We start from the raw sequence: 6,161 nt of genomic DNA on the forward strand, positions 1-6,161 counted from the left end.
GGAGAGAGATATAGGACTTATTTGGGTTGGCAACACCTTTGTTTTAATTGTGTTTTATGATATTTGGTGTTTGGTTTGAAGCATCTGCTAGTGGAATCCAACAGATTTATTTAGGATAGTCTCATTTATTTAGGATAGTCTCAACCCTTACCTGAAAACAAAGATTTTGGCCCTCAGGGTTCACATTTCCATGAACCTAAGGGCTCAGAAACAAGGAATTAAATAAAAAAGCAGCACAAAATGTATTGCTTTTAAGAACGTTTCATGCCTAACAAATTTTTGAGCCCCCAAACTAGAACTTCTAATTAGCATCACTTATAAACAGAGTAATAACTTAGTTTTCCATTACTTTCAGAGCCATTGTCTAAACCCACCCATTTACAAACACAGACATCAGGTTCATGGTGCCCTGCTGTGCTACTGCTATGCTCAGCTCTGTGTCATGCCAACAATGCATTTGAAGCATATTAATAGCACACCCATCCCTTTTTATGGTTTACATCATTACTCTTTTTAATTAAAATGTCACATCGCTATGTACAGCTATTACTAATTTACGAGAACAGTAATGTAAGATGCAAAACACAGGTTTTTTACAAGTACAGTCAACACTATCAGAATAGTGATAAATTTGAGCTTACAATACTATCCATCCTCTTCCCTCCAGCTGCTATCCAAGGCAGGGAGAGTAAACAGCCTTCTCCCAGCTTCCTCATTTTCCACAGCTGAGAGTGTAGGATGTTTACAGTACCTGTCACTCAGAGCTTCCACAAATGGATGACAAATAAACAGACCAAGTTCGAGCTTCATCACTAACTACAGGAAATATCCAGATATCAAATCAGCAGAGAAATAAAACACTGCAAATTTATTTATCATAAAAATCTTTGGCAAATTTTCCAAGAGTCCAAATTTTGTCCTCCTTTTGTCCATGTATTGCGTAGGAATTAGAAGGGGAAGTTCACAAGATTGTTTAGCTGCAACATCTTTAGAAGACATCAGGCAGTTTTACAGTTGTATTTCAGACCACATCAGCTCATTCCTATCTCCTGATGAAGCTGTGCCTGCAAACAAAAGAGAATTCACCATATTAATGGCAGTTTCCATAAGCGCCTTAAAAACCAAGTGGCGTGGAGGGGATATGGAACACAAGCAATACCTATAACACCTATTATGCAATTTCCCAAGAAAACTTCCACATTTTAAAAAAGATTAAGCATAATGACTTAGAATGCCCAGTTAGAAGAATGTGGGCACAACCGTACTTATTTGTAAGCATTAGAGGCATGTGGTTCTGGAACAACCTCCCATCAGGGGCATGTGCCGAGAAGTCATAAGTGACTTTAATATGGAACTAGATAAACAAGCACATAATGTGGTTGCCCACACTAGCAGGAAACTGAGCTCAATAATCCAGAAGGTCCCCTCCCATGAGTGCATCACAAGGAGGGAGGGTGCAGTGGTATAGATGCACCCCTATTTGATCCCTGCTCCACCACCTGTATGAGACAGGCAGCAGCACGTCTATTCCAGCAGTGCTGAGAGGGTCTATTGAATCCAGGGTTCGTTATCACCTCCCCGACTCCTGAAAATCTCTCCCTGTTTCAGAAGTGTTAATGACCTTCTTTTCTTAATGGTCTTAATGTTCTACTATTCTTAATGTTCTATCTTTTCTTCTGCAGTGTTGCTGTCTGTTAGCCATTCTCTATTTCACAGTCCTGCAGATTGTTTTTAGCTCTAGTTAAGAACCTTAACTCAGGTGTGGTAATACTAACTCAGATGTAAAAATGACTGACAGTGAAGTATTGGAGGCACTGTCAAAATGTTCAAGGAGGCTAGATTTTGTTTTATGAAACTGAATAAGAGACATACATTTATCTATAATAACTGCAGAAGCAATAACACCTTTTGACTATTTTTTGCCCGGTTTGTTGTGTTTTTTAAAAAACTTTATATATAATCTAGTAACTCAGTGCACATTCCAATAGTTATATTTTGTTTTGCTTTGATATTAAACATATTAAAATATAGCACTAGCCCCCTGGCATATTAAAAAGACACTAAACTAACACAATGTATTGGCATGCCATACCATCTGAACTCCCCATCCCATTAAGTCTCTGCCGCCCAGCTTCACATTCCTGCCCCCCCACCCAGTCCCTCTCTCTCACATCCCTATATAGAGCAGGGACAGAAGCCTGTCCTGGCTCACCAGCCTTGTAGTGGCACCTCACAGCCACTGCTCTTAGTCAGGCCCCTGCTGGCCAGCCCTTTAGTGAAAAGTCACAGTTGTGCAGGTAGGGGGAAAAAGTCAGAGGCTTTTAGCCTTAAGGTGTCACTACCCAAACTCAAGCTAGCACTAAAGCTTAAAGCACAACATGTACTAAGGCCCTAATAGATTTAAAAGTAACACTTTAAATATCTTGCTGAAATTCTGCATATCACAAAGCACAGGTGCACTGTACACCTAGCACAGCACATGTTTCTTTAGTTAACACTTGCTTTCTGTTCTCTAAAAGGTATAGTTTCCTGTAGCATTTGTTGCAGTAATCTAACCTGGTGATAAGGGTGGATGTAGTAAATCAGCACCCAGAAGAAACTGTTTCAATGCTCTTACCAGGCAAAGATAAGGAGAAATACTCATGACTGGTGATATCTAGAACAGATGAGGAACCCATATAACTCTTGAGGGGAATACCATACTTTTTTTGTTTTGTTTTGTTTTTTGGGTGGTGTTTTCCCTTTAGAACATTATATTAGATTAAACCAAGATATTCATCTAAAAGGTAAAATATTGGTATTAATAAAAAACAAAGCTAAAGGAACTTGATCTAGGCAGTAATAGATGCCTTTTCAGTAGGGCAAGGTGAGGTGTGAAGAAAAGACAGCATCACACAGGAGTCTCCAAGTTCTTGCTCCCCACTGGAACACAATATGGGAGGAAGAAGCTTTACATACCTGCTGCTGAGGCCACAAGGGTAACAGATAATGCCAAAGTCTCAAGTTCAAAAGGAAGGGGGAACTCCACAAGCTCAGAAGCCATCCCCATAGCTACAGACATCTCTGGAAGTTTGCAGATGTAAAAACTACCCCATTGATCTCCTTCAACCCCACCAGTGCCAGAACTCTCTACTTGTACAGTATGCATCCATGACATATGCACCAATCATTTAAAAACATTCTGGTCATTTTGGAGTTGGGCATCTTGGGAAGCCCTTGACCTATGTTCATTTTCAGGCCAATTTCATTATATAAAAGTGAAGTTTAGAGCACTCTGAAAAAAAGCTGGTTACCCTTGACCCTAACTGACTATCTGGGGCTCTTTGCCCAAACAATGAAATAAAAATTTCACAAGCGGGAACCAACTGGGACAGAGTTGGGAAAGAGTTAGACAAGCTTTTAAATGCAAGACATTCTTCATCAGGTTCATCATGGCTACATGACTAGCATTATAATAAGAATTTAACAACAGTTCTACAGGTTGTCTGAAAGAAAACTACTAAACTGCCACCAGGTGTCAGTGCAACCTAGGAATTACAATACGCCTCCTGTACCTGGTCAGCAAGATTTTTTAATCCATTTCTTAGCACATGTAAAAAGCATCACTTAACTAGATCTGGTGCATATCAGTCAGCATTTAAACACAAAGCTAGGATCAAATGAAAAAAGTTAAACTTTGGTACACCTTGAGGCATGACCTCCATATGGTATAAAATGATGTGCATATTTTCTAGATGTTGAAGGAGTACACGCACACACACCATTAGAAAAGCCCTTATTACTACCATAATTGAAGTCATCAGGGCCCAGCATTAGATCTTGTTTACCTCTAATTAAACTTTGTGTTATTTTGTGCCTGACTATAAAAACACTACGTTACTACTTCATTACAACAGAGGTTGCAGCAAGACAAAAGCTGTGCAATAATATTCTGTTGCCTATGTTCTTCTATCTGTCATGTACTTTGCCTCTAAACATGCCATCTAGAACAAGTATATTAAGTTTACAGGGCACATGCAAAAAAGATTTATAACCAAGGCACTGCTTAAAAACACAGCATCCTTAATTTACAGCTACTGGGTTCAGTCCAGCAAGAATCTGTCGTTTTGATGATTAATATTTAAAGTTTGTAGATTCAAGTGGCTAATACTTTCTATATAGATATAGAGGTTGCCCTCTAAAGTGTGACCTAAGTAACTATCAGAAACTGACAACTGATTGAGAGACATAGGGTCAAACAATTCTGGATTTAAAGGGAGTAAAACCTAGCAACTTGCAATGTATCTATATTACTATTTAGTACACTATGAATAATATTCAGTAACTAAAGCACCAAATATTATATTCACTTACGATTTATTTAGAAAGAGGGGTACACTCACACCACAAGGTTAGGTGTTGAGAGCTTTCAAATACTAATCAAAGCTCAAATATACTGTTGGGAGCCATATAAGAAACTAGAACTTCGACACTGACTTGCCTTATGTGTTGGGGAAGCAACTTAATCTTCTTTGCTTTATCATTTATAAAACAGTTGATGTAAAGATACAAGATGAGGTTTTTCCTCTAATCAGCAAAGAAAAAACCCTGGTCTTAAATTTGCATATCAGTAACCCCTCCCATTAAATACCTTCACTATCATTAAATTGCTGCTAAAATCAGCATATGCTCAGCCAAGGAAACCAACTATGAAGCTGACTGAATGAAGCCCATGTTGAGCATGCCCATAAAACACATGGCCCATACTGGTCAAGCACACCAATGGAAACCTACCTACCACAAAGCTAGGTTAGGGCAGCCCATCTGAATAAGATACAGTACCCATTGTGCTCAGTCTCCCTCAGCATCAATTCTTTCTCAGGTCATGGTGAACCACTACACAAATGCATTGTGATTTTCATTTCACTCCCACAGCTGAGCATTTCTTTCCAACTTCCAATGATTTCTGTTTCTCCATGAGCCCTAAATATCTGCCAAATATCACCAGACTTCTATGTAGCTGAAAGGCTGCTGCCTTCTCTCTCAACCTGTTATATGTCATTAACATGATCCTGCCATCTATTGTTGGAGGGTCCCAGGACTTATGACAAGAACATCCTGGTCCATTCATGAGGTGGGGGCTAATTAGCACATAGCTTCTTTGTTGGGGGGTGGGGAAGGGCGTAATCTGGAGTGTGTACACACACACTAAGCAGTGCTGAGCTCTGGGGTCACCATGGCTTGAAATGCTGTCAATTCCATTGTGGTCCAGCTCAGTGAACTATTTTATAAGTCATAAGCCTTTTGGTTCTGAACTAATAGCATGCACAGTTTGTACTATTTATAAAGTGTATTTCATAGATTCACAGATGCTAGGATCAGAAGGGACCTCAACAGATCAAGTCCGACGAAAGAGTGGTGGGGTCAGATGACACCAGCCAGATGCCTATCCAGCCTTTATGTTTATGGAGTGTATGTCCTGAAATTTGCAGCAGACAGGGTTAGGGGCAGTCAGACAAGCAGCAGTCTCCTCAGTGTCTGCTCTCTTTTCTGTTTTCACCCCTCCTTTAGTCACATGCAGCTCACATTTGCACTGTACAGAGCCTGAGCAGGGTCTGACAGTAAAGTGGAAGTGGAGGACAGGAAGGTTGCAGGGCAAAGAAGTTGTGGGGGCAGAGGGCAAGGGGGCCACCTGACCCTCCCAGGCACTAATTTACCTGCTGCAGCAGTGAGAGGGGGATGAATTCAAGACAACACTCAAATAATTAGATTCTACACCAGTAAAGCAATAACATTTATTCATTTAATACTCTAATTATTAGGGGTGGCCATCTTTATTCAGGGTCATCTTGCATTTCAGTAAGTAGGCTATATTTATGAAAATGAAAGCATAAATGAATACTGGTGTGCAGGCTAGAGTTGCACATTAATAGGACAGTGATGTATTTGCACTATGGCAGGGGCTTGGTACCATGTGGAAATCCTGTCTCCTGCAAAATGTTCTCCTAAAGCCAAAACTTCAGCTTACTGGAATTGTAAATGGATCTTGCCAGCATGCTCACTTTGCATGGTTTCACATTTCACAATCTACTGAACAAAAGCAAAAACAAACAAACAAACAAACAAACAAACAAACAAACAAACAAACAAACAAACAAACAAACAAACAAACAAACAAACAA

The 6,161-nt window shown here is 39.8% G+C and overlaps 1 long non-coding RNA gene across 2 annotated transcripts in view; it reads right to left on the reverse strand.

Annotated features, from left to right (window-relative positions):
* Nucleotides 1–847: 847 nt before the first annotated feature.
* Nucleotides 848–6,161, reverse strand: part of LOC109311785 — a 47,026-nt gene continuing 41,712 nt past the window's right edge. For both annotated transcript variants that reach the window (XR_002101616.1, XR_002101615.1), the window contains exon 2: nt 848–1,064. This is a non-coding gene — a long non-coding RNA (uncharacterized LOC109311785). The remainder of the gene's footprint in view (nt 1,065–6,161) is intronic.

This window comes from Crocodylus porosus, unplaced genomic scaffold (genome assembly GCF_001723895.1).
Source record: "Crocodylus porosus isolate Cpor-Errol unplaced genomic scaffold, CroPor_comp1, whole genome shotgun sequence".
NCBI lineage: Eukaryota > Metazoa > Chordata > Crocodylia > Crocodylidae > Crocodylus > Crocodylus porosus.